At 40.4% G+C, this 27,147-nt stretch overlaps 1 pseudogene; it reads left to right on the top strand.

The window, feature by feature from the left end:
- Nucleotides 1–790: 790 nt before the first annotated feature.
- LOC127447599 (WD repeat-containing protein 75-like) lies at nucleotides 791–26,108 on the top strand (annotated as a pseudogene).
- Nucleotides 26,109–27,147: the final 1,039 nt, after the last annotated feature.

Genomic DNA, 27,147 nt, shown 5'->3' with positions numbered 1-27,147 from the left:
ATTCTTCTAAAAATCTTCATCCGTGTTCTGCAGAAGAGAGAAAGTCATACACATCTGGGATGGTGTGAGGGTGAGTAAATGATGAGAGAATTTTCATTTTTGGGTGAACTATCCATTTAACCCAACCCCTAAATCTAGCCCTAACCCTAAACTTAGTAACAGCAAGTGCGAGTCTCACGAGACTTTGGTATTCGGACGGTTACCTTCTAGACACAGCCCCTTTTACTTAGGACACTAAAGAGACCTTTCTACTGACTCTGAAAAACACCAAAAGAAAGATGCCCTGGGTCCCTTTCATCCGCGTGAATGTGCCTTAGGCATGCTGCATGGAGGCATGAGGGCTGCAGATGTGGCCAGGGCAATAAATTGCAATGTCCGTACTGTGAGATGCCTAAGACAGCCCTACAGGGAGACAGGAAGGACAACTGATCATCCTCGCAGTGGCAGACCACATGTAACAACACCTGCACAGGATCGGTACATCTGAATATCACACCTGCGGGACAGGTACAGGATGGCAACAACAACTGCCCGAGTTACACCAGGAACGCACAATCCCTCCAGCAGTGCTCAGACTGTCTGCAATAGGCTGAAAGAGGCTGGACTGAGGGCTTGTAGGCCTGTTGTAAGGCAGGTCCTTACCAGACATCACCAGCAACAACGTTGCCTGTGGGCACAAACCCACCTTCGCTGGACCAGACAGGACTGGCAAAAAGTGCTCTTCACTGACGAGTCGCATTTTTTCCTCTCACCAGGGGTGATGGTCGGACTCGCGTTTATAATCAAAGGAATGAGCGTAACACCTAGGCCTGTACTCTGGAGCGGGATCGATTTTGGAGGTGGAGGGTCCGTCATGGTCTGGGGCAGTGTGTCACAGCATCATCGGACTGAGCTTGTTGTCATTGCAGGCAATTTCAACGCTGTGTGTTACAGGGAAGACATCCTCCTCCCTCATATGGTACCCTCATATGGTCATCCTGACATGACCCTCCAGCATGACAATGCCACCAGCCATACTGCTCGTTCTGTGTGTGATTTCCTGCAAGACAGGAATGTCAGTGTTCTGCCATGGCCAGCGAAGAGCCCGGATCTCAGTCCCATTGAGCACGTCTGGGAACTGTTGGATCAGAGGGCTAGGGCCATTCCCCCCCAGAAATGTCCGGGAACTTGCAAGTGCCTTGATGGAAGAGTGGGTTAACATCTCACAGCAAGAACTGGCAAATCTGGTGCAGTCCATGAGGAGGAGATGCACTGCAGTACTTAATGCAGCTGGTGGCCACACCAGATACTGACTGTTACTTTAGATTTTGACCCTCCCTTTGTTCAGGGACACATTACTCCATTTCTGTTAGACACATTTCTGTGAAACTTGTTCAGTTTATGTCTTAGTTATTGAATCTTTTTATGTTCATACAAATATTTACACATGTAAAGTTTGCTGAAAATAAAAGCAGTTGAAAGTGAGAGGACGTTTCTTTTTTTTGCTGAGTTTAGCTATACTGAGCTCATTTGCTTAGTCAGCATTCAAATGCAGCTGCAATATTTTTATGCAGTTTAAGTTGGCCCATATGAGCTTGTTACTCTTACCAGTTTGCAGTCATCTGTATGCAGGGTCAATTTTGATCAATTGAAAACTCTCATGATGAGTTCTTAAACCAATTGTTTGTTACTGTAGGCATCTTTAGAGCTTTGTTTCATTCCAGAGTATATTCAGACAGCCAGCATGTTTGAATTCTGTCTGAGGTTCATAAAAAAAATTGGCAAGTAAACAGCCTATTGTAAGCTGATTTCCTTTCTTATTGATCTAATAGGCTTTACACACTGTGCCCAGTTCTGATTTGTTTTTTCAAATCTCAACTTTAGGACAATGTGCTGTGGTGCTGAACAGACAAGATGTGTCATTGTGCTATTATTTACTCATTTATGCATATGCCGTGTCTGAAACCGCTCATTGAAGGAATATTCCGGATTCAATACAAGCTCAATCGACAGTGTTTCTGGCATAATGTTGATTACCACAAAAAAAAATTCGCCTCGCACCTTTTTTCTTGAAAAAAAGCAAAAATTGAGGTTACAGTGAGGCACTTACAATGGAATTCAATGGGGCCAATTTTTGGTGGTTTAAAGGCAGAAATGTGAAGCTTATAATTTTATAAAATCACTTTCATTAATTATTCTGTTTAAACTCATTTAATATTTGAGCTGTAAAGTTGTTAAAATCGTCATTTTTACAGTCATTTTAGGGTTTGTTGGCATTATAGTCATGGCAACTATGTTGTAAAATTTGCTATAACTTTTGTTTGAGGCTATACTTTTAAAATAGTGAGTATTTTAACGTTCATGTATTGGCCCCATTGACTTCCATTGTAAGTGCCTTACTGGAACCCAGATTTTTAAAAAGGAGGGACAAGTCAGTTTATTTTTGTGATAAGAGTATTGTGCAACAAATGCTGTCAATTGAGCTTAACTTGTATTGAACCCAGAATATTCACCATTCATTACTTGGTGGATGCCACATATGATCATAAATAAGTCAGTTCCGTTACAGCTGTAGACACTACTGTGCTTTGTGTATGATGTTACAGTTACATACCGAATGATGAAAAAACTGCTTGATCTGACCACTAAAGCATATTTCCAAAAATATCTTTATATATATCAGAAATATCAGTCGGATTTCAAAATGCATTCTTTGTGGATGTGGTTCGGGTTGCCGGGTTTGTAAAAATTTGGAATTTAATATACAGTATGTGTATATATATTTTTCCATTTGCTTTGTTTTTGCCATTTTGACTACAAACAACTAAGCAAATTTAAGTTAGGTATGCTAAAAAGTTGGATTTTTGCTGCCTGACTAAACAAAGCCTTGGTTTCCTGCAAGCATTACATTTTGTTCACGTTTGTTTCTGGTACACTTCCAATAAGGATTCTGACCATCATCCCTTATTTTGTGAGTCTGTGCTAAAAGAAATAGACAACAACATTTTTTGTTGTTGTTTTTCATTCTACTGCAGGTATACTCTTGCTCAGCAGATGGCACTGTTAAGTTATGGGACTTCATTGATTGAATCCTTATCAAGGTACATTTTGTTATGTGACTGAGAACTCAAGGCTACTGTTTCCGTAACACATGATGCTAATACTCATTCCTTTTATGTTGATTTCTTTGTTTTTTTTAGACGTTTATCATTGGATATCCTTTGGTTTCACTTTATGTGTCCCAGAAACATGTGGGAATCATTTTCCTTCATCTTCCCATGACTTCAAATTCACAAACTGGTATGTTGTTTTCCCGTTTGTTTTGTGGGCTGCATTTATACTCCAAGGCCTAATGCACAGATCTGATTTTTGTCCGCATTGCCAGGAATCAACATCTGCCATTAAAAAAAACCTGTATTGGTCCACTAACCTTCAAGGGATATTTCACTTCAAGGGATATTTACTCACTCTTATGCTATCCCTGAGGTGTATGACTTTCTTTCTTCTGCAGAACACAAACGAAGATTTTTAGAAGAAAATTCCAGCTCTGTGTGTCCATACAATGCAAGTGAATGGTGACCAGATCTTTGATCACATAAAGGCAAAATAAAAGTAATCCATATGACTCCAGTTGTTAAATCCATATCTTCAGAAGCGATATGATAGGTGTGGGTGAGAAACAGATCAATATTAAGTCCTTTTTCCATAAATCTCTACTTTAAAATTCGTCTTGTTTTGTTTTTGGTGATTTGCATCCTTTGTGCATATCGCCACCTACTAGGCAGGGAGGAGAATTTATAGTAAAAAAGGACTTCAATATTGATCTGTTTCTCACCCACACCTGTCATATTGCTTGATGAGTGGTTAGATTTAGAACCACATTTGAAAGTGGCCCAAATCTGGGCGAAAAAAAAATAAATAATCAAATCCCTTATGTATTGTTGCTGTTTGCGTGCAAGCAACAAGATCCTTTGCCAGATGTCGGTAAAACTATCAAATAAAAATGGAATTGGTTGAGTGTAAATGCAGCCATGGAGTGTTAACGGAGGAAGTCATTTAGTTTACTGCCACATTATTGTCTTGGTTTTGCACACTGATTTGACATTCTCAGAATAATTAAGCTGTAGTGTCATTCAGAAAACCGATAATTATCATGCTTTTCCGTGGGCACTGTGATAGAACAGGCACTCTAGAATCTCTTTAGCAGTGCCACATGGATAGATTCACGTGTTTTATGACTCTGCAAAGGAGAAACATCATTTTGCAAGCATGATAACAAATTGCTTGTGCACTACTAAACAAAAAGCAAACTTGCCCATGCAAAACCATCAACATCCTTGAACCACAGCTTTTCTAATATTCAGGTGCTTATCAAGTCAGTTCATGGGGCAAAAGGGCATGAGCAGTTTCCTTAGCATTGGGCTTTGTGTGTCTGTATGTCCAGAGTGTTTCCAGTTGGTTGCTGCCCATCTACCCAAATTAGCAGAACAGGAGGTGGAGGCCAAAGAGCTGTCTGCTGTTCTGACTGATGTCAGCCAAAACCCCAGCTGCACAGCTTTTGGGAGAGGGGTAAGAGCTTACTCATCACTTCCTTATAGGGTAGTTTAAAAAAAATGTGACTTAACAGATTGTTTGATGGGTCGTCTTGAAACAGTTATAGTCTAATCACAAACACATCCTTGAAGTATCTGTTTAAACTGCTATTTAGTCCAAGGCTAGGTGATTACATTTTTAACTACATTACATTTCAATAGTTACATAACGTCGATGGGCCTTACAGGTACAGAAAGACAAATACATGGCTGTGTATTAAGCACCTCATGCCATTCTGCAAGAGTTTGACATTTCTGAGCAATTTGCAAATTTAAGATAATGTGTTGGTTATGGTGCTATGCTATTTGCAGCCGAGGTGTAGATCGCATGTGTTTTCTATTTAAAATTTGCTCCAATTTAAAATATAAGCCATCTGATAATGTAAATATTACTTTCTTCAATGCAGAGATATAGAGGCGACACAGTTTGACACACGTGCCAACTGCCATTTGTAATGTAAAAGTTAATCCTTATTATGGGTGGGCGATATGACCAAAATTGTATATCACAGTAAGAGTATTTTATAGTTTTTTCTTTTTTTTTCAGGAAAACCATCTAAAAAGGGATTATGTATTAAATATACAATGTAATGGGGTGGGTGATGTAAGCAACACATTATATAGCAGTATTAACCATAAACAGTATATGAAGAAAAGCCTATGCATTTTGATGGAAAATTATTCAAAAACTTCTTTTAAAAAATTCATTTGATTTAAAACGATGTCTAAAGTAGCCTTATGTCCATTGCAATGAAAAACTTATCAATAAATAATGATGAAAAATAAAAAAAAATTTACTTTTTTTTTTTTTAATTCCTTATCAATAAACCTCTTCTGGGGAAAAAATATGCTATAAAAGGCTTCATTTGGTAAATGCTTATATATAGAGCATTGAAAGGTAGCAAAGTCTCTGTCATTTCAAAATAAGAGTCCCCAATGTATTTCTCACTTGTTTATAGAAAGTCCCACATTATGCACCAAATTTTTATTTTTCTGGTTATTGAGCTTTTGGTTGCATAATAAACAGCTTTTGGGATATTATTCATTTTGGACTGTTGTTGGGTCTCAGAGTCTGTTCCCTTCATAGTATGGGAAGACTAAGACATTTTTTGTTTCATTCTATAAATTGATTTTAAAAAACTATCGGCCAATTAATCAGTTATCGGCCTTTTCCACCACCCTAGTTATTGGTATCGGCAAAATTCACTATCGGTCGACTTCTAAACCTCTCCATCATGTATTGTTTGCGTTTAGCCTATCGTTGGATACTGGAAACCTTTTTGGCAACTTCTGTACAACATTAGAGCAGCCTCTTCTTCCTCTGAACTTTGACCTTGGAAGGGGACATGGGTTGTTTCAGGCATATGACAAATGTAATATATTTTCTAAAAAATGTGTAAAACCATGTAAAGTTAAACAGTTTCATATTATTTAATAAAAGGTTAGGTTAGAGAATGATGCCTTTTAAGTTGGTTTCTTGACTATTTGAAATCTTTTTTGTATGACTGAAAAGGGACATGTTTGTCCACATGTTTGCACACAGATATTTACATACCGCGATATATACGGCATTGAAAAAAGATCTGCAGGTTGGCCCTTTAGACCGTCGCCAAGATGTATATCGCAATACCCCCTGGCCCTAATCCTCCTTATGTGACAGGCCACTCTCACAACAGGCAGCCATTGTGCCAAAACATGGGTTTTAAACATTGCCAGTAATGTACAGTGAAAAAAAAAATCTGTATTACCATCTCCCCAGAGGAACTGAAATCTTAACTTGCATGCCTGTATTTTTCCAATGGGAATGTTTAAACATTAGCTCATGTCTGGCAGTGGAGAACTTGCTTTAGGCAAACACCACGTCAGACATACTCTGCTTGTTATGGAGAAATCCTTTGCCAACCTGCGCAGTCATTGCAGTAGTAAGAGCGTTGATGTGGGACAGTAAGCTTGGTTTGAACCCCTTTTAGGTTAATCAGTGTGGCGCTGCACAGGTGTTAATTACGTAGAGTGAGGTGTGCAACCATGTTGCATCTTTACTAGTTGTTTTGGTAAAGACATTACTCACCATGACTTGTGAACCTTATTTGTGGTTGTGGATGAATAAAGAACAGTGCACTTAATAGAGGGACAGTTGCCTTGGAGCAACCTGGGGTTAAGTGCCTTGCAAACGGACACAGTGGTAATGACTCGCCTTTTGTTGGAACCAGCACCTTTTCAACTAAAGAACTTTTAAAAGAAACATCATCATCATCCTTACTAAAATTCTGTTTTAATGATGTTAGATATTAGGAAACATACTGGCCATGTTTGCCTCAGGTATTTATATATTATATTATATTTTATATATATATATATATATATATATATATATATATATATATATATATATATATATATATATATATAATATTTATTAAATAATTAAGAGCCTATAAGTGATTATTTTTAGTTGGATATTTTTTTGTTTTGTTTTTTTTTTGTACATTTATTTTCAAAGATGTTGAATTTAAGGAAAGTTTTTTGAAAGAATATTGGTCAACAACATAGAATGAAATGTGGCATAACGTGAAGTTTAGCATTATGGTAAGGTTGATTTAAAACCAAGTTCAATTTTTTTTTTTTCTTTGTCAAAAAATTTTTTTTAAAAGAGGAAGTAGTTTAATTCACTGACTTGATTATCAACAAATAGACATTACAGAATGGTTATTTAATATATAAACCAATTTTTATTAACTTTCCAGAAAATTTCCTATATTGTGATATATCGTGAGATAAAAGTATTTATATCATGATATAAGTTTTTGGTCATATTGCCCACCCCTAGCCTTAAGTTACGTTATTGTTAAATAGCCAGTGGTCTTTAGTTATGCTACAGTCATAAACTAAGATTTTCTAATTGCAAGTTGGTTGCAGGTTGGATCAGGGGGAGGGACATTCTCATTCTAGAGAGCATTTAATTGGACAGAAGGCTGTGTAGTGCAAGATGAGTCATCAGTATTTTTGGTCCGTTTTCCTAGCAGAGAGAGAACGTAAATTTGTAATGTGTCTGCCTGCTAAAAGTTAACCATAAATATGTTTTTTAAAGCTATTGGACATGGACTAAAAGCCACAAAATGTAAAATTTATTTTCATGAGGACTTTAACTTTTATTTTATTTTTTTTGCATTTTCAGGGTGAATACGTAGCATCTGCCAAACACCTCCGACTTAATGTTTATTTCTTCAAGAAACAGAAGACATACAGGTAATAAACACTGTATTCTGAACAGCCTTTAAGTTCAGAACATGCAGGAACAAGTTCAACCACACTGCTTATTTACTGGCCACAGGCAACTTATGACATGTCTGTCATAGATAATTTTGGTCTTTGGCTTTCCTCTTGTGCTGTCCCAAAAAGCATATTTTTTCTGTGACGCAACAAAGGAATTGAGATAATGCTTTATTTTATTTTTTTTGTTCTTTTCTCGTAGTTTTTCTTTAAAAGCCACAGATAAGAAAGCAGCCAAAAATGCATTTACATGCATAGCCTGTCACCCAATAGAAGACTGTATTGCCACCGGTCATGAAGATGGCAAGATCCGCCTCTGGTAAGATATGAGACCAGAGTTCAGAGTACACAGCTTTTGTTCACATGCAGGTCACATGAACTAACATGTGCTGCACTGCTTGTCTTTGCCACAGGAGAAACTTCAATCACAAAAAAAGAGTACACATATTCCACCCAGCACTGGCATCACAATGCTGTGAACACTTTGTGTTTTACTCCAGAAGGTAATCTTATTCAAGTAAGGTGGTGTTGGAGTAATTCACACCTATTCACCACTTTAGGTATATTTAATGTGTTAAAGGAATGGTTCTGCCAAGTTTGCAGTCAAGCGCTAAAAAGAACCCAATTTCACCATAGAAATGCCATAAAACAAATACATACAACTCCTGCACTATATTCCAAGTCTTCTGAAGACAGATCTGAGAAAGGCATATTAAATGACAAATGTACTTTTTGGGCCAACTATTCCTTTTAAGTCTTGGATTGAAAGACTACTGTCTCTTTAGGTACTAATCTGTTGAGTGGAGGCATCGAGTCAGTGCTTGTCCAGTGGCAGTATGGAGCGGACAACAAAAAAGAGTTCCTGCCACGTCTCGGAGGTTCCATTGTGCACATATCTGCATCAAATGATGGACAGTTGTTCTGCACATCTCATTCAGACAACAGTAAGTTTGACCTGATCAATGACTGTAAAAGTCTGTGGCAACACGGAACTGTTCCGGTTTCTTTTCATTTTGAGGTTAAATGTGACCTTGGACATGTGATTTACCCTTTATGGGAATATTCCAGGTTCAAAACAAGTTGAGCTCAATTGACCGTATTTGTGGCATAATGTTTATTACCACAAAAAATAATTTAGACTTGTCCCTCTAAAAAAAAAAAAAAAAGCAGAAATAGAGGTTACAGTGCGGCACTTACAATGGAAGTGAATGTGGCCAAATTTTGGAGGGTTTAAAAGCAGAAATGTGAAGCTTATAATTTTATAAAAGCACTTATTTATTAATTCTTCTGTTAAAACTCCTGTATTATTTGAGCTGTAAAGTTGTTAAAATTGTCATTTTTTACAATCGTTTTAGGGTTTGTTGACTCCATCGTCATGGCAAAAAAGTTGTAAAATAGGCTATAATTTTACACAGAAAAGGTTAGTAAGTGATTTTATCACACTAAAATCATATTAACATGCGTATTGTTTATGTCTTGTCACTATACCTTTGAAACAGCGAGTATTTTAACGTTTACAGATTGGCCCCATTCACTTCCATTGTAAGTGCCTTACTGGAACCTAGATTTTTCTATAGTCAATATAAATGTTTTGTGGTAATCAACATTATGCCACAAATGCTGTTGATTGAGTTTAACTTGTGTTGAACCTGGAAAATTCCTTAAGTCATTCTTTATTCTTTGGGTGGGCCTGTATATTTCAGTATTGTACAACATTTAGACTGCTTTGTGGTTTTTACTTTCTCTTCCTTCTCAGAGATCATGGTTATCGAGAGCAGCCTCAAAGTATCTGGTGTGATTCAGGGCTTGGTCAAAGGTTTGTAAGAAGTTTTCTTTACACAAACTGGTTGGATTCCATAACTATAGCAATAAACGTTAGTGTCTTTTGATGCTTCTAGGAGATGCCTTTTTGACTGATCTAATGATTGATCCGCACAGTAAAGCTTTAGTGCTAAACGGGAAACCAGGTCATCTACAGTTCTACTCCCTGCTACGTGACAAGCATCTCTATAATGTAAGTCTCTGTACCCTTGAGGACACTGATGGTTTCCCTTTAAAGCTTAACATTTCTCAGAAATGCATACCTGAGCAAAAACATGGTGAAGTATCTATTGAAAATATCTGATCATGTGTTAGTACAGTGTATACATCACATTTTTGGTTACAGTTCCACTGTCACAAGTTATAAAGTTGTGCAAGCATATGTCAGGTGAAATCACATGACCTGTGGGGCCTCTCTTCATGTGAAATAAGTTCTGTAGTCTGCATAACTGTCTGTCTGTCTGTTGTATTCACAGCTGGACATAGTGCAGCAAGAATATATTTATGAAGCTGGTCTGGAACAGTTTGAGGTGGTAAAGGCAGCCTTCTAAAGGCAGCCAGACAAAAATCCTCTGATCCTGAGTTTTTCCTCAAGCTATGGGCTTTCGATAACAAAATGCAAAGGTATTAATGCTAGTGTTAAATTCAAATAAAACCCTGTTCCATGATGATTTCATTATGATGTCTTTGTAAGAATTTTGAAGAATATGACCAACCAATAATATTTTTTTTCACCATTTTAGTTTTGTACTAAACACTACCATCGCTGCCGCCCACATGGAGCCGATTATGTCCATGTGCTTCAGCTCTTCTGAGGAGACCACCATGCTGGTGACCACAGCCAGGGACAGCCAGTTCAAAGCATGGTTACAGGGTGCTGATGCAGACACACAACGTGAGTCCAACTCAACAGACCTTTGCAAAGTTGTTAATGTTGGAATGAGAAGTCTAACACCAAAGGTCACAAGTCTGAATCCAGACATACCTGTCTTACCACAACATTTCTTTTTGTATTTTAGAGGACCAGTCCTTCTGGTCATGTGATTTTGTGGGCAGCTACCATAACCTAATGCCCACAAACTGCGGTTTCTCAGCCGATGGCTCTCTTCTGGCGGTGAGCTTCCAGGAAGTCATCACCATATGGAGCCCAGAGACCTGGGAGCTGCTCACTACCCTCTGCCAGCCACCTGGAGAAATAAGGTGTCGCCCTTTTTTAACTATATTGCAGGGATTTGCAGATGATGTCTTCAAATCAGGCAATCCAGACTCCTTTTGATGCATTTTCATGCGTAATAGATATATCAAGGGTTTCTTGTTTAAAAAAAGGCAGGCATTTGAGGTTTCCAGTTTAGTTGTATCCTATCCAGAGCAATGGGCTACTATTCACAGACCTCTTTTCAGACTGAATAGTTCACCCAGAAATGAAAATTATCTAATTTACTCACCCTCATGCCATCCCAGATGTGTATGGGTCCATACAGTGTGAGTGAATGGTGACCAAAATTTTAAGCTCCATAATTCACATAAAGACAGAATAAAAGTAATCCATGTCTTCTGAAGTGATCCAATTTATTTGGGGGTGAGAACAGATCAAAATATAACTCCTTTTTCACTATACTCCTTTCCATTGCAGTCTCTAGGCACAATCATGATTTCAAGCTCAGTTACACTTCCTATTGCTTGACGCATGCGCAGAGCGCTAGGAAGAGTAATCGAGCTTGAAATCATGATCGCCAAGGAGACTGCAGATTTCAAGATTTATTGTGAAAGGGGCCTGGGTATCTCAGCAAGTAAAGATGCTGACTACCACACCTGGAGTTGCAAGTTTGAATCCAGGGCGTGCTGAGTGACTCTAGTCAGGCTTCCTAAGCAACCAATTGGCCCGGTTGCTAGGGTGGGTAGTGTCACGTTGGGTTAACCTCCTCGTGGTCGCCATAATGTGGTTCTGGCTCTCGGTGGGTGTGTGGTGAGTTGTGCGTGGATGCCACAGAGAATAGCGTGAAGCCTCCACACGCGCTAGGTCTCCGTGGTAACGCGCTCAACAAGCCACGTGATAAAATGTGCGGATTGACGGTTTCAGACGCGGAGGCAACTGAGATTCATCCTCCGGCACCTGGATTGAGGCAAGTCACTACGCCACCACAAGGATTTAGAGCGCATTGGGAATTGGGCATTCCAAATTGGGGAGAAAAGGGGTAAAAAAAAAAATAAAAAAAAAAGATTTACTGTGAAAAAGGAGTTTTATTTTGGTCTCACCCAAAACCGATTGGATCATTAATGGATTACTTTTATGCTGCCTTTATAAGCTTTTTGGAGCTTAAAAGTTTTGGTCACCATTTGCTTGCATTGTATGGACCTACAGAGGTTTCATTTTTGAGTGAACTATCCCTTTAAGATTTAGATACTCTCCCGAAAGACTGGGGATTCATTCCTGCTAAGGAGTTGGCTGAGAGCCAGTCACTGGAGGGTTACAGAGGACACAGTTTTGCTTAATCATTGTGTCTTTGAACTAGGAAGTTCAATAAGTTTTTCACGTTGAAAAAGTGCATGACATTCCTTGTCAAAAATAATTTTCAGTTCTCCCTTTCCTCCCTGTTTATCACAAGCAGCAAGGCTCAACAAATTTGTTTGTGCTAGGCCAGTGGTTTAGATTATTTTTATTTATTTTTTAAATGGGTTTAAGATTAGCCCATCTTTAAACTGGCCCCACCACCAAAAAAAATAAAAATGACAACAAAAAAAATCACTTGTATTTTTTGTGTCAGAAAGAGAAATATATTTATATTTTTCATTAAATGACAAGTTACAACAATTTATTCATATTTTTCAGCCCATTCTAAATAAAGACTATCACATATTATTTTAATAATTTTTAAGAAAACCCATCTATGATAGCCAGCTAAACAACTTTATTAACCTTGCTGAAATATTTGGGATCTAAAGGTCATTCTAATTGTTGAGCCTTGAAGCAACTTAATGATAACTATGAGCCAGTAAAAGGTATTTTTTACGTTTCAGCTTTTTACTGTACAATTTAATAAATAACTTCTAAATCTGGGCACTAAATCTGCTTTGTACAGTATTTACAATCCTCTAACACTCATTTGCTGAGCCAAAAATTGAGGCAGCATTGCACTGTTTTCTTTATAGTATCGCACTATCAACATAAAAAAAATTCCAATGTGAATAGAATTTAGGGTATTTACAGTTATTCTTTGAAGGTGTTCATTGCTGTCCAATCATAGTTTTCGATTAACAGTAAGGCAACAGATTATCAGACCTTTGCACTGAGACTAATCTGCTGAAATATGTAAGTGACATGAGCCTGACTGATCACAGTGGCCTTTGAATTGGTGAAAAGCACTGACTAAAGGCAGCTACTTTGATCCACCAGGGACCTTTGTTTCGGCCGATTAAGCTGTTCCAAATACCTGCTTAGCACCACCACCAAGAACCTACTCTGCTGTTGGAATCTCCTCACTTGTTCATGTAAGTGTTCACTAGAGTGTGTGTGTGTGTTCATTTGTATCTCTATGTGCAATTCATTGAACTCTGGTCAAATTTTGACTAATGGAAACTTAGGAATGTGGTTTTGCAATGTCAGTTTTGGTAAAATGCCATTGATCTGTTTTGCTCACAGTGGAATGGAGCGCATCTGTGGAAGTTTGCATGCTGCAGCCAGACCCCTTGTCAGAAAACATGGCTGCATTTTCATACCAGTCTAAACATACTGACCGTAAGTGTTTGCAGAAAGATCATTGCCTGTCGGCATTTAATTTTTAGAAAAGTGTTCACATTGACAGTGATCTGAAGCAAAAAAAAGCATATGGAAGTCATTTGTTTATTTTCAATGAGAGTTTTCGGCAGCAGCGACCATTGGTGACACAATTAGGGCCTGTCCAGACACATGACATAGTTGAAAATCAACTTTGATAGTAAGCTGTCTTTTATCCCTCATATTAAGTTATTGAAAAATAAATGTTTTAAAGCTATGAATGTTTTAAAGGTTTTATCCAAAACCAAATGGGGAGCAGACAGTTCAACTCTTATGAATCTGTACAGAACCTTGATTCGCTTAAAGCTGGACTATGGAAGCATCATTTATGGATCAGCCAGGAGATCATATATACGACTTCCAGATACTGTTCACCACCAAGGTAATCGACTGGCCTTAGGAGCATACAGAACATCACCAATTCAAAGTTTATGTGGATGCCAATGAACCTTCCTTGGAAATCAGGCACCTAATATGCAAACAGGCCCTACAATATGCAACCAAACTGAAAACAAATAAAGAAAATCCAGCCTATCCAGCAGTTTTCTCAACTCGACATTCAATACTATATGAAAAAAAAAACCAAGTCACATTCGTCCATTTGGCCTACGTATAAAAACCCATCTGGAGAATCTGAAAGTGGATTTAAACATAATGGTGCAGACACATTTTTGCGAAGTCCCCCCCTGGGATCTCAAAAAGCCCAAAATCCATCTGGATTTAACGAGAAACCAAAAATCAAAAAGTCATCCGAATGAGTATTACCAATAATTCCTGGATATAAGAGCAGTGTTCCCACAACATATCCCAATATACACAGATGGATCCAAATCTGGAAATCAAGTGGCAGCAGCCTTTGCAACAAGTCAACTGTTTCAAGGCATACGTGTCCCTGACCAAGTTCAGTTTTTACTGCAGAGGCAAATGCTTTATTACTAGCACTGAAGTTCATTGAGACTGTTCCACTGAAATCCTTTTCAATGATAACTGATTCCAAATCTTGTCTGGAAGCATTGGAGTCTATAAAAACTGATCACCCAACAATCGTGAAGATTTTAAACAAATTGTCATCTCTGGAATGAAAGAATTTTAGTATTATTTTCTGCTGGGTACCTGGCCACTCAGGAACCTCTGGTAATGAACAAGCAGATAGAGCTGCCAAAGAAGCATTATCCTCCAGAACCAGTAATGCTCTATTCCGTTCACAGACCTAAAACCAACATTAAACGTATATACTAAAAACAAACGGCAGTCGGAATGGGATCAGTGTTTAAACAACAAATTTCGGGAAATAAATCCTGTTGTTGGGACAAGACAAGACCCGTATTCCCTTTTAATAATCATTGGGATCAAGTCACTTCCACTCAATGCCGGATAGGACACGTAAGGCTCACCAATTTTTACTGTCTGGAGAAAATTCACCAAAGTGCCCATCCTGTCAGAACCCACTATCCATTAAACGTCTTACTGGACTGTAATGCTTCTACACACTTTAGGAACCTGTATTATTCCGTTGACACTTTTGAAAAGGTTTTTAACCAAGTAAATCCAAATTTAGTTTTAAGGTTTTTAGAAAAAATGAATCGTAAACACCTTTTTTAGTTTTACTCTTGAATAACTAAACTGGCTTTCGCCCATGAATATATAGCCATAGAAGCTGGCACGGTGTTAAAAAGGAAAGAAAGAAAGAAAGACATAGTTGAGAAGCTTAAAGAGTCATGAAACCCAAAAAAAATTTTTTTTTAGATGTTTAACAGATATGTACAGGTTGCACATCATTAAAAACAATGATACCACTTATTATGTTTGCTTTTTTATTTTAGCCAAATCGTTCTTCCATTTTAAAAACGAAAGTTCACAAAGCAACATAACAAAAATGAGGTATATGCGTAAACTCCGAGTTATGATTGGTAGGACAGTATACATGTACGTCACTAGACTCTGAGCGTTTCTTCACATTATTCATGAGAAATTACGCTTCCATCCAATCACAGTGCTGCCTCATGCATGAGCTCACATTACAGCAGAGAATTTAAACTCATGGACGTAACAGCTGTTCCGGGCAGGCGCTAGACTTCAACAGCACTTGAGGAACAGATATTAGAGCGGACTTTTGCACTAAACACTATGGCCAGATCGAAATCACTCTACAAAACAGACCGCAGTCCATAAACGGACCAGCGCAAGCATTTTTTGACTGCAGTTTTGCTACTCTCGCTCCAAAAATACTTTTTATTAGGGGTGTCTGTTAGATGGAGCGCTGAGTCCATCGCTGCTTTTTCGTGTGTTGGATCATGGACATAATAAGATCACATGTCAGAATGGACCACAGTCCATACCCGCACTGAAGCGAGCATATTTGTTGTCCGGCTGCTGTCGTGCTCCAAACATGAATTAACTGTGTATTCCAAGTGTATTTGGGGAGGCTGTTCTGTTTAGACGGCGCTAATCGCGTCTTCTCGCAGTGCGCGATCATAACAGGATAACACGGCGGCTTGTTCAAAAACTGAAGACAATGATGAAAACTGAAAACTCTTGAGTCATATCAACTCTGCAGATGAGAGGCGACTACCAAGAATGGGAGTAAAGAGAGAGTTTAGTTCACGTGATCATTGTGATACATTGTAGTTGATTGCAAGCAAAACTGAGAAGTATTTGTTACTTTGAGCAATTTTACTGTTGTACGTTTGCCTGTAACCACATAAAGGGATATCCCTTTAATTTAAAAAATGTTGCGTAGACAAGTGTGAGAAATTGTTAGCATTCTGAATGAGTTCAATTCATGCTTTGATAGATTTTTCATATTGTCCATATGTTATTTAAAGCACTGTTGCAATTTATATACAAATGCATTCTCCTGCAGAATGTTAACTTTAATTAGCAAGAAAATTGATTCTTTGTCAAATTAGAAGATCCTTTTATTTTTGTCAGCAATGCATCTCGTTTGTGATTTAGATTTTCAAAATCTATGGCCAGTTGTGCACCCAACTAATAACATAAGAATTAAAGCATACAGCGACCAACAGCGCAGTGACCTCCAGCAATAAAATTGCTGTCAGTTGCTGGGTTTCCATCCAAAATTTTTAGCCTTTAAGCGCATTTATAAAAGTTCGACTTAAGAAAATACGAATTTGTGGAGCGGGACGTGGTCGTGTGTCTGACACTGGGGACAGAGAGGAAGAGGTAAGGGCCATCACCTGGTGATTAATGATATGTAACACCTTTGTCTCATTACAGTGATGACGGAGATGGGCTTAAAAAGGCCGCCGAGAACGTCAGTGAGACAGAGAGAGTCCCAGTCACACAGACCTGCCAGATCGTGAAGCTAAACGCTGCAAAGCTGTTAACCTTTAATTATTTGAGTTTATGTTGTCTCTAATGACTAAAGCTAGAGTAGATACCTTGTTGTGAAGCTGAAGAGTAAATGCACTGCTTTGAAGCTGAAAAGCCAAATACTGTTTGTTAGACCGGGAAACCATTAAAGCTTGATTTACCTGGACTGCCACCCCGCTTCCCGCTTCCTTATTGTTGATTCATCCGTGCCCTGGCCAGCATCCAGGAGTCCCACTACCAAGCCCTGGTTAGCTCCAGGCGGTTCCTCCACCGTGGCCCCAGAAGCAGTGACGAAGCCACAGCTGTTGCTTCAAAAGATGGGCCCCCAGGACGTACCGGAGGCGTACCTGAGTTTCTTCAAGCAGTCGGCCACCGCCTCTGGCTGGCCGCGAACCCAATTGTCCCTCCACCTGCTGCCGCTGCTTTCCGGGGAGGCCCAGCATGTTGCACAGCAACTTCCAGCTGAGGACCACCTGGATTACGTCAAGCTGAAGACCGCTGTCCTGCAACAGGTTGGCCGGAGCCCCGAACAACACCGTCAGCGATTCTGCTCCCTCACCTTGAGCGATGCCGGCCGCCTGTTCGTGTTTGCCCAACAGCTCCGTGATGCCTGCCGCAGATGGGTGCTGGCCAACGAAGGGCACGGCGTGGAGGATCTTATCGACCTGATGGTGCTGGAGCAGCTAACCTTTCACCTGCCCTGAGGAACAGCGGAATGGGTTCAGTGCCATCGCCCCACGTTGGTGGATGACGCTGTCCAGCTGGCCGAAGCCCACATGGCTACCTGGAGGCCGGTGAGCCGCAGTGCAGTTCTCACTCCCTCTTGCTTCTCCTCCTCCTCCTCTTGCCCAAACCGGCGCCCCGCCTTCGCGGGCTGCACTATGCACCGACATGCCACAGTCTGCCCCTGGTCGAGCAGGAATGTACAGGATACCTGGTGGATTCAGGTTGTAATCAAACCTCGATCCACCACAGCTTGGTTCATGACGGGGCTTTGGGTACAAAACACAAGGTGATGGTGAGGTGTGTGCATGGGGTTGTTCACAAATACCCGGTAGTGACTACCGTTATTCAATTTCAGGGAGTAAAGCATAGAGTGGAGGCTGCGGTTAATTCCCGCCTCATCCATCCACTGATTCTAGGAACCAGTTGGCCGGGGTTTAAAAGATTATTAAAAGCATTGTATGTGGATGGGTCCTGCAAACCAAAAACGGTGTGTGTGATGTGTGACACGATGGCTGGGGAGGTGGAGCCGGGACCGTCTGCATCAGAATGAAGCAGGTGGGGATCCTCCGGCATTCCCGCCCCTAGGGAATTCCCGGAGGGGGACTTCCCTCTAGAGCAGTCGCGTGACGAAACACTTAGGCACGCCTTTGACCAAGTGAGAGTAATCGATGGCCAGCAGCTCCAGCCTGATGTCACCCTCACATATCCGTATTTTTCAATTATTAGGGACCGGTTATATCAAGTGACGCAGGACACTCAAACCCATGAAAATACAAACCGAGTCTCGAGGAGCCGTCGGGAAACACTTTTCCAGGTGGCTCACCACAATCCTATGGCGGATCACTTAGGCTATGTTCAGACTGCCACTAAAAATCGGATTTTTTGCATATCCAGATTGTATCCAGAACGAGTTTTGATAGTCTGGACAGCAAAAAACCACATGAAATCTGATTTTTCAGAATCTGATTCAAACCACATCGGGAGGTGGTTTCAAATGCGATTTAAATTAGATTTTTTCAGATGCGTCTCAGTCTAGACGCTCTGGCTGCTCAACTTGGATTTCAAGTGGTCTTTTGCATCACTCTTAACGCGACACAACGATGACGTCAAAAATCGGTGATGGAAATGCCATAAGTATTCATAAGCCGGCCGTGACTGCAGCACGGAATATCACAATATTTACCAGTCTCCTGGTTCTGCACCGCGACTGGACAAGGTGCTTATTTGGAGAGCGAGATGATGCACCTCCATTTTCTGGCATCTGTTTTGAAAGCATCGTCACGTGGGTACGCCTACGAAAGCAACCCATGCTAATAGGTTGGTTATGTCTGAACGTGCAAATCTGATTTGATCACTTGTAATTAATAGTGCGGACAGTCTGCCTGAAAAGATCTGATTTGAGAAAAAATCAGATTTGCCTGCAGTCTGAATATAGCCTTAGGGCAAGAAAGAACACTACACCGTTTAATGGCCCACTTTTATTGGCTGGGCATTCACAGGGATGTACGCAGATGAAGTGCGGCAAGCCGTGAATGTCAGCTGGTAAGTCCACCGGCCACCCCAAGAGCGCTATTGTGCCCATTACAGTTAATCGAGACCCCCTTCGAAAGAATTGGTATGGACCTCGTTGGGCCATTAGAATGGTCAGCACGTGGATATCGGTTTGTATTAGTCCTGGTGGATTATGCAATGCGATATCCGGAAGCAGTGCCTCCTCAAAATTGTCTCCCGGGTGGGGATTCGAAAGATATCCTCACTGACCAAGGCACAACGTTTATGTCACGAACACTACGCAGACTTTATGAATTGCTGGGGATTAAATCAATTCACACCAGCATTTATCACCCGCAAACTGACGACCTGGTGGAACGATTTAATCGAACCCTGAAAAGCATGATTCGTAAGTTCGTACACAAGGATGCTAGAAATTGGGACAAATGGCTGGACCCCCTATAATTTGCAGTCAGGGAGTCCCGCAAGCCTCCATGGGGTTTTCCCCCTTTGAGCTCCTGTATGGACGCCGGCCCCGCGAGGTGCTTGACGTCATACGGGAGGCATGGGAGGAAGGCTTTCCCAGAGCAAAAATGAAATTCAGTACGTCCTTGATCTTCGAGCAGAGCTACACACACTGGGTCAGTTGTCACAACAGAATTTGCTCCAAGCTCAAGAGACACAAAGCCGGCTGTATAATAGGGGTTTCCCAGCTACGGGAATTTGTACCGGGAGGCAAAGTACTTTGTATTACTCCCCACATCGAGTTCAAAATTACTCACCAAGTGGCAAGGACCCTTTGAGGTTACACGGCGAGTTGGGGATCTCGATTATGAAGTTAAATAAACGGATAGAGGCGGGGCATGTGAAATTTACCACCTCAACCTCCTTAAATTATGGAGAGAGGCGGTCCCCGTGTTCATGGCGACGGTAGTTCCGGATAGGGTGGAGCTTGGGCCAGAGGTGAAGTTCAAAGCCGATCCATTCACCCTGGTCCCTTGTGGTGACCACCTCTCACCGTCCCAGCTCATGGAGGTGGCCAGGTTGCAAAAAGAGTTTGCGGACGTGTTCTCTCCTCTCCCCGGTCGGACTAATCTCATACAGCACCATATCGAGACCCCACCAGGAGTGGTTGTGCGTAGTCGGCCATACCGCGTACCCAAGCACAAGATAAAGGTGATTCGGGATGAGTTAGAGGCAATGCTCGAAATGGGGGTAATAGAAGAATCACACAGCGATTGGGCGAGTCCGGTTGTTCTTGTACCTAAGAGTGACGGGTCAGTCCGGTTCTGTGTTGATTACTGGAAAGTCAACACAGTGTCTAAATTTGACGCATACCCAATGCCCCGAATTGATGAACTGCTCGATCGGTTGGGTGCGGCTCAATTTTATTCAACACTGGATTTAACTAAGGGATATTGGCAGATCCCCTTAAATCCATTATCCTGAGAAAAAACTGCCTTTTCCACACCGTTCGGATTACACCAATTCGTCACTCTTCCGTCATGTTTGTTCGGGGCTCCAGCCACGTTCCAGCATCTCATGGATAAGATCCTCCGACCACACACTGCATATTCCGCTTAGATGATATCATTATATACAGTAATGATTGGCAGAGGCATATGCAGCATCTGAGAGCTGTACTGAGGTCGCTGAGGCGGGCGGGGCTCACGGCAAACCCGAAAAAGTGCGCAATTGGGCGGGTGGAAGTACGGTATCTGGGCTTCCACTTGGGTCATTGGCAGGTACATACCCAAATTGATAAGACTGCAGTGATAGCGGCCTACCCACGTCCCAAGTCCAAAAAGGAGGTGAGTCAGTCAAATCAATCAAATCAAATCACTTTTATTGTCACACAGCCATATACACAAGTGCAATGGTGTGTGAAATTCTTGGGTGCAGTTCTGATCAACATAGCAGTCGTGACAGTGATGAGACCTATACCAATTTACAATAACATCAAATTAACACAACACAATTTAAAGTCTTTATTAACAGCCAGCCCCAGTTCATGGGGCTGGCTGGCTATTACAGAAGGTTTGTTCCTAATTTTCTGATGTCATCAGCCCCTTGACTGATCTCACTAAAAAGGGGGCACCAGATCCGGTCCAGTGGATGGAGGCATGCCAAAGGGCTTTCACGGGAGTGAAATCTGCACTCTGTGGCGGGCCGCTTTTACATGCTCCTAACTTCCCTCTCCGCTCAATTTTACAGACGGACGCATCAGAGAGGGGGATGGGGGCCGTGCTCTCGCAGGAGGTGGAAGGTGTGGAGCGCCCCATGCTGTACATTAGTCGTAAGCTCTCTTTGAGAGAGACTAAGTACAGCACCATCGAGACAGCGCAGAATAAGTGTAATATCTGATATAATGTGGGCTGAAATGGCTGCGATGCCAGTCTCCGCATACCTGGGAGTGCTCGCTCTCAAAACTGTTCTGGCAGATTGTGAGGACCACTTTATTGACCAGCTGTGGGTTAAAAACTTCTGAATGACAAGTGCTATGTTCAAAGGATTGTGTGCCAAGGTCGGACCTTTCAGTGGGCTAGTCACATCAAGCTATCGCACACTCATAACACATGCAATGGTTAAAACACGTCATCATTTTGCGAATAAACCGTTTCCATCACCTTAATGCGAATTTTAACTAATGTGAAACTCTAGAAAATCCACCTCCTCCTAGCGCATTAAATTAAGCAAATTTAGAAAGTTTATTCACATATCAGGTGTTTCCATTCAGGATTTCTTATGCGCAATTTCAAAATGCACATAAAAATAGTTGGATAGAAACCCACCAAATGTGAACGGAGCTTTAAATTAATGTAGCATATATGTAGCTTATATGGACTCTTGCATAAGCTGCTTTTAATTTATTTTCTGGTCTCTGTACAGTGTTTGTTTTCAAACCCAGCGAGCCACAGCCTCTGTTCACTCGCAAGGAAGTGTATTCAGGAAAGGTACATCGCGCTGTCTTTGTCCCACGAGAAGAGCCGTTGGATTTCTGTGATGAAAGTTCTCAATGGCTGAACAGATCTCAGCTGTACTTCCTCACCTTAGACATGGTATTCTGTGATATTTCTGTTCATTAACCACATATGGTTCGTCAACAAACATATGGCTTTTCATGTGTATTTGTAATCAACATTTTGACTTTAGATTTTGGTCACTTGTGATCTTTGTGTCCTAATATATCTAGTAAAAATAACTGCATTAAATTTTTAGGATTTAATAACCTTCAGCACAGCAACAGAAGATGATAGGATGCTAGCCTCAAGTAAACGGGTACATTTTTTTTTTTGTTTTTTTTTTTATCAGTCTTCACACCTCCCTACTGCTTTTTTTTTTTTTTTTTTTTTTTTCTTAAGACCCCAATATACCTTCTGACATCAGTCTGTCTCATACAGCTCATCATTGATGACACTGTTGCTGTAACACCGTTTTACCTGCTGCTGGGCAAGCACAGACAACGGCAGGAGAAAGAGAGTGCTGTGTCCCATCCAGTGCTGGACAAACTCCAACAGCCACAGAATTCAGTTACCATCAAAGAGGTCAGTCGTTTCAAGTAGGGATTTGTTTTATAGGGGTCATGTCATGCATTTTTTTTACTTATTTTTTTCCTTGAGGTTCGCTTATGTTAAAGTTTTTTGCACAAAAAAAGTCATAATATCTATTTAATGACCTTTTTCCACCCTGTCTCTGGCCCTGTGTCTGAAACGCTCTGTTTTCTGAAGTCCCCTTTAAGACTTCAATATACACGCCCACGGTGTTATGATTGGCCAACATCTTTTAAGCGCAAACACCTCCTACCAACACTTGTGGAACAGTTTTTTCCAAGAATGAAAACATGCAAGCGATGTGCAAAATCACATGAAAGCACACTGTCGAGGCAATAATTATTAGCTATATGTCCCAATTTATGTAAAGCATGCAATAAATCTACTACAGCTGTTCAGACTGAAATAATAATCAAAAACTGAACAAAGTCGGCATAATGTTGCTCCCGAATACTTATATTATTAGGCATACAAATTTTGGTGTTATAATATTGCTATGTAAAGCTGAGAACAGTTAGTCCAGACTAACACAAGATGCGAATGTGAAGGGTTAATAAATCTGTATCCAGCTGTAATGGACGGTCGCCTGGGTATTTGCTTCTGTAGTGTGGCCTCTTCAGTACGCATCCCATGTAATGGAAAACACGGGATGTTCGCCAGGTGGGGAGTCGCATCATTTCACCGGTTGTCCGGGAAAGGGGATCACTCTTAAATACGGGAGAATAGGTTTCCCCATGCATTTATTTCAGTCAAAATACAGGACGTCCTGGCTAATATGAGACGGATAAGACGGCAGCCACTAGCATATACTTCATCATAGTCTTTCGCTGCACTCCGTGCTATGCTTTTCTCTTACATAATAAAATTATTTAAACTCGCATCAATATTTAATGAGCAAATATGTATTTCTTTGGTAAGTAACCGTGTAATAAGCACTATCCACAACTCCTGATCATGGTTTATTTTGCTGTTTAACAACAGCTGACTATACAGTTCCTTGCATATCAAAACAAACACCAAAAGAAACAGTAGTATTACATTTGTTACTCACCAGCATTACTGTCTTGTCCAGTATAGTTGGCTCTGCTCCATCTTTCAATATAAGTTTTTTTGCAAAGGCTGAATCATAGTAGTTCTCAAAAGAATACTTGGAGAAATGCACCAAACAAAACATATAATCCCACATTAATTGATCAGGATCTTTGTTCAAAATGGCTAGCACATTATTTTCGCTCAAACTAGTGTTTTTAGCCAAGATAAAATCATGTAACGTTGTGTTTGGGCTTGTTTTAATCGGGATCAAGTAACAACATGCTGTTTTCTATATTCTGGCATTTTCACTTATTACTTCATGAAACATAAACAGAATATGGAAAACGTGGCTCTACACTATTTTTAGAGTAACATGCTTTTCATCTGCATGCTCACTGATGCTTGAGACTGCCTGACAAGGAGAGAAGCCACAAGCAGTCAGAGATATCCGCAGTAATTCCGCTATCAGCACAATAATATACTGATTTTCCCAGTTAACGGCAAATAATATATTAGGAGATTACAAAACAATGACACAGTGTTTTTGAAGCTTGATAACTAATGGCATATTCAAATAATTGCGATGTTCTTCATGTTGTTTAGTTTTATACTGCCAGCAAAACCATTGTGACTATAGTGAATTAATATATCGCCCAGCCCTATTTTTAAGCCATGGGCTTACATTTTTATTTTATTTTTTTTAGTTGTTACACACACCAGCTCATGTTCTACCTGCAGCTACAGTCCTGTGCTCAATGTTTGTCAATTCCCTCTTGATCTCCAACACTGGAGTCTGGTAAGTGACAACACTAAAGAGCACTCATGTTCTTTAAGTATTCAGATGTCAAGATGGATATTTATAAATTAAGATTTTCTTTTAAAGTTAAATGACAACTTCTTAGTTTCCCTTCTCTTTTTTGTATGAGATACTGTTTACCTCATGTACAAAATATTTATATTTTTTATTTTTGCTGCCTCGACCCCAGAGAGGAAATGGAATCTTCAGAGCAGGAAACGAACCTTGAGAAAGAGGACTCCGAGGGGGAAATGGAGACATGTGATAGTCAACAGGAGCACCAAGTTCAGGGTTCTTTGGAAAAGTTCTCTCCGAAACTTTCTAAAGTACATGAAAGGGAACTGAGGAGAGTCAGAAAAACTGACTTCTGCTGGTTGGCTGGCCTCATTGACTCCAAAGCATGATGAAGCAATTTCACTTCAGCTTCATATCCAAAAAGAAGTGTGGTTGGTTAACAACTGTTTATTCGGACTGCAGCATCCCTTTAGTGGTTTATTTTGAGTAATGGGATTTGTTAGAACAAGGACAAGAATGCAATTTTGTAACTATGAATATTTGTGTAATGTTCAATCAATTTGCATCAACAATCATTTATAAATAACTTTTTGAACAATGTTCTGTGTAGTTGAATCTTTTTTCCAGTATATTTGGGCATTATTATGTTGTTTTATTAGGGATGTGCCAGGGTGGTCGACTAATCAACTAGTCAACTGACTACTCGATTAGTGGGGTCATCTACTAACATAATTTTTTTGGGTGGTGGTGGTTTTAATGGGAGACGCAATTCTCAAATTAATTGAGAAACGCAACCTTTCAGAGAGCATTTTTGCGTGATGATAGCTTGCTGTGCCTAACAGTAACAATCAGCACAGCAAAACCCTCTGCAAGAAGTTTTGTCTCTTTACTGCCTTAGGTTTAGTCTTCTCATGCACTGTTACATCAAAGCACTGCATCAACAATACATTTCAAGTGAGTAACTCCAGCCAGCCAGCAGGGCATTTTCCCGTTGGGCAGATGCACTTTGGGGCCAATCAGGGGCGGACTGGCCATCGGGAAAACCGGGACTAAGCTGAAATGAGCCGCCATGTTATGCAGAACGGACCACAAAATGGCACCGCGATATGCCGAAGGGGGCAGCGATATGCAGAAAAGAGACACCCCACCCCCCAACAACTTTTGGGCCAGTTTCTATGTAAAATCCTGGGCCGATTTCTCTTCCCAGTCCACCCCTGCCAGCCAGGTCTCCTAAGCAACCAAACTGGCCCAGTTGCTAGGGAGGGTAGAGTCCTCCTCGTGGTCGCTATAATGTGGTTCGCTCTCGGTGGGTCGCATAGTGCGTTGTGCATGTATGCCGTGGAGAATAGCGTGAAGCCTCCACATGCACTATGTCTCCGTGGTAATACGCTCAACAAGCCACATAAGACGAATGGGTTGACGGTCTGAGATTCGTCCTCCGCCACCCGGATTGAGGCAAGTCACTACGCCACCACAAGGACTTAGAGCGAATTGGGAATCGTGCATTCCAAATTGGGGAGAAAAAACCCCCAATACATTTCAAGACGATCACTGTCAGACGTTAAATCTTCTGCTGTGAGTAATATTCCCGTATTTGTGAGGTGCTGTGGAGAGATTAAAGTCTTTTGCTGATTCTGTCTGACTCTGCTTAAATAGTTGCAGTAAAAAAGGTTTCCACTGCTTGATCTCGTAAAGTAGATGTGTGCCCGCAATATTATCTTGCAGTTCTGTGCTTTTGAATGCACAGTGAGGATCGCCCTGAAGCACTCCCATTTACATTTAAGCGTGTCATTCTGCGTTCAGGATGTGCTTCTGTGCAATAAGATGTTATAGTTATTTAGTCTATTTATTTGTTGACTATTCATTAGTCACAATGTTGAAGTGCTGCAGTTAGTGTCCGTTTATCTCTCTCAAACGCATCTGATCGAGGTAACCTGAACATAACAAGAGCCTAATTAGGGCCCAAGCACTGAAAGTGTGAAGGCCCTATTGTTCTTCTAAGGCTTTTTTTCTTCAAGGTTTCGGGGGTTTTTGGGGCACTTAACATGCTCAAAAACTCATTAAATTTTGCACGCGTCAGAGGGCCATTAGAGCTTGGCAAAAGTTAATATTAGGGCTGCACCTAACAATTATTTTTTTTATCGAGTAATCTAACGATTCTTTTTCCGATTAGTCGATTTTTATTTTTATTTTTTATAATTATTACTTGATTAATATAATATAATAATATAATTAATTAACCCAAAATAAATATACAAAACTTGTCTCATTAATATTTCAATATTTTATTAAATCATCTTTTAAATACAAACAAATGTACAAGAAACAAACTGTGCACTGCAGGGCATTATTCTGCAACAAAAAAACAGTGTTACTATGAACGCAAACTTTAATGCAGTGAAAAAGACACTCTTATCAGCATAACATAAATATATATATATAAATAAAAATTTCCAATATTCTTTTGAATGTCCATGTACTAAAATAAAATATTTGATGCCATGAGTGTACCTTCATTTACTATTACTATTATTTTGAATGGCCATGGAAAATGAAGCAATGTGATCATTTTACCTGGTTGCAAAAAGTAGTCTTTCACCTTTTGTAGAACTTTCACCTTTTGCTGACACTTTATGCTTCGCAGAGCTAATGTGTGCATCTAAATCACAAGCACCTTTATTAGCAACTGACACATAAGTGCCAGCTTTACATGTCATACATTCTACTTCCCACGGATCTCGACCTGGACGAAAGCATGAGAATTCT

Source organism: Myxocyprinus asiaticus, chromosome 10 (genome assembly GCF_019703515.2).
Source record: "Myxocyprinus asiaticus isolate MX2 ecotype Aquarium Trade chromosome 10, UBuf_Myxa_2, whole genome shotgun sequence".
Lineage (NCBI taxonomy): Eukaryota > Metazoa > Chordata > Actinopteri > Cypriniformes > Catostomidae > Myxocyprinus > Myxocyprinus asiaticus.
This window is presented reverse-complemented; position numbering and strand designations above follow the sequence as displayed.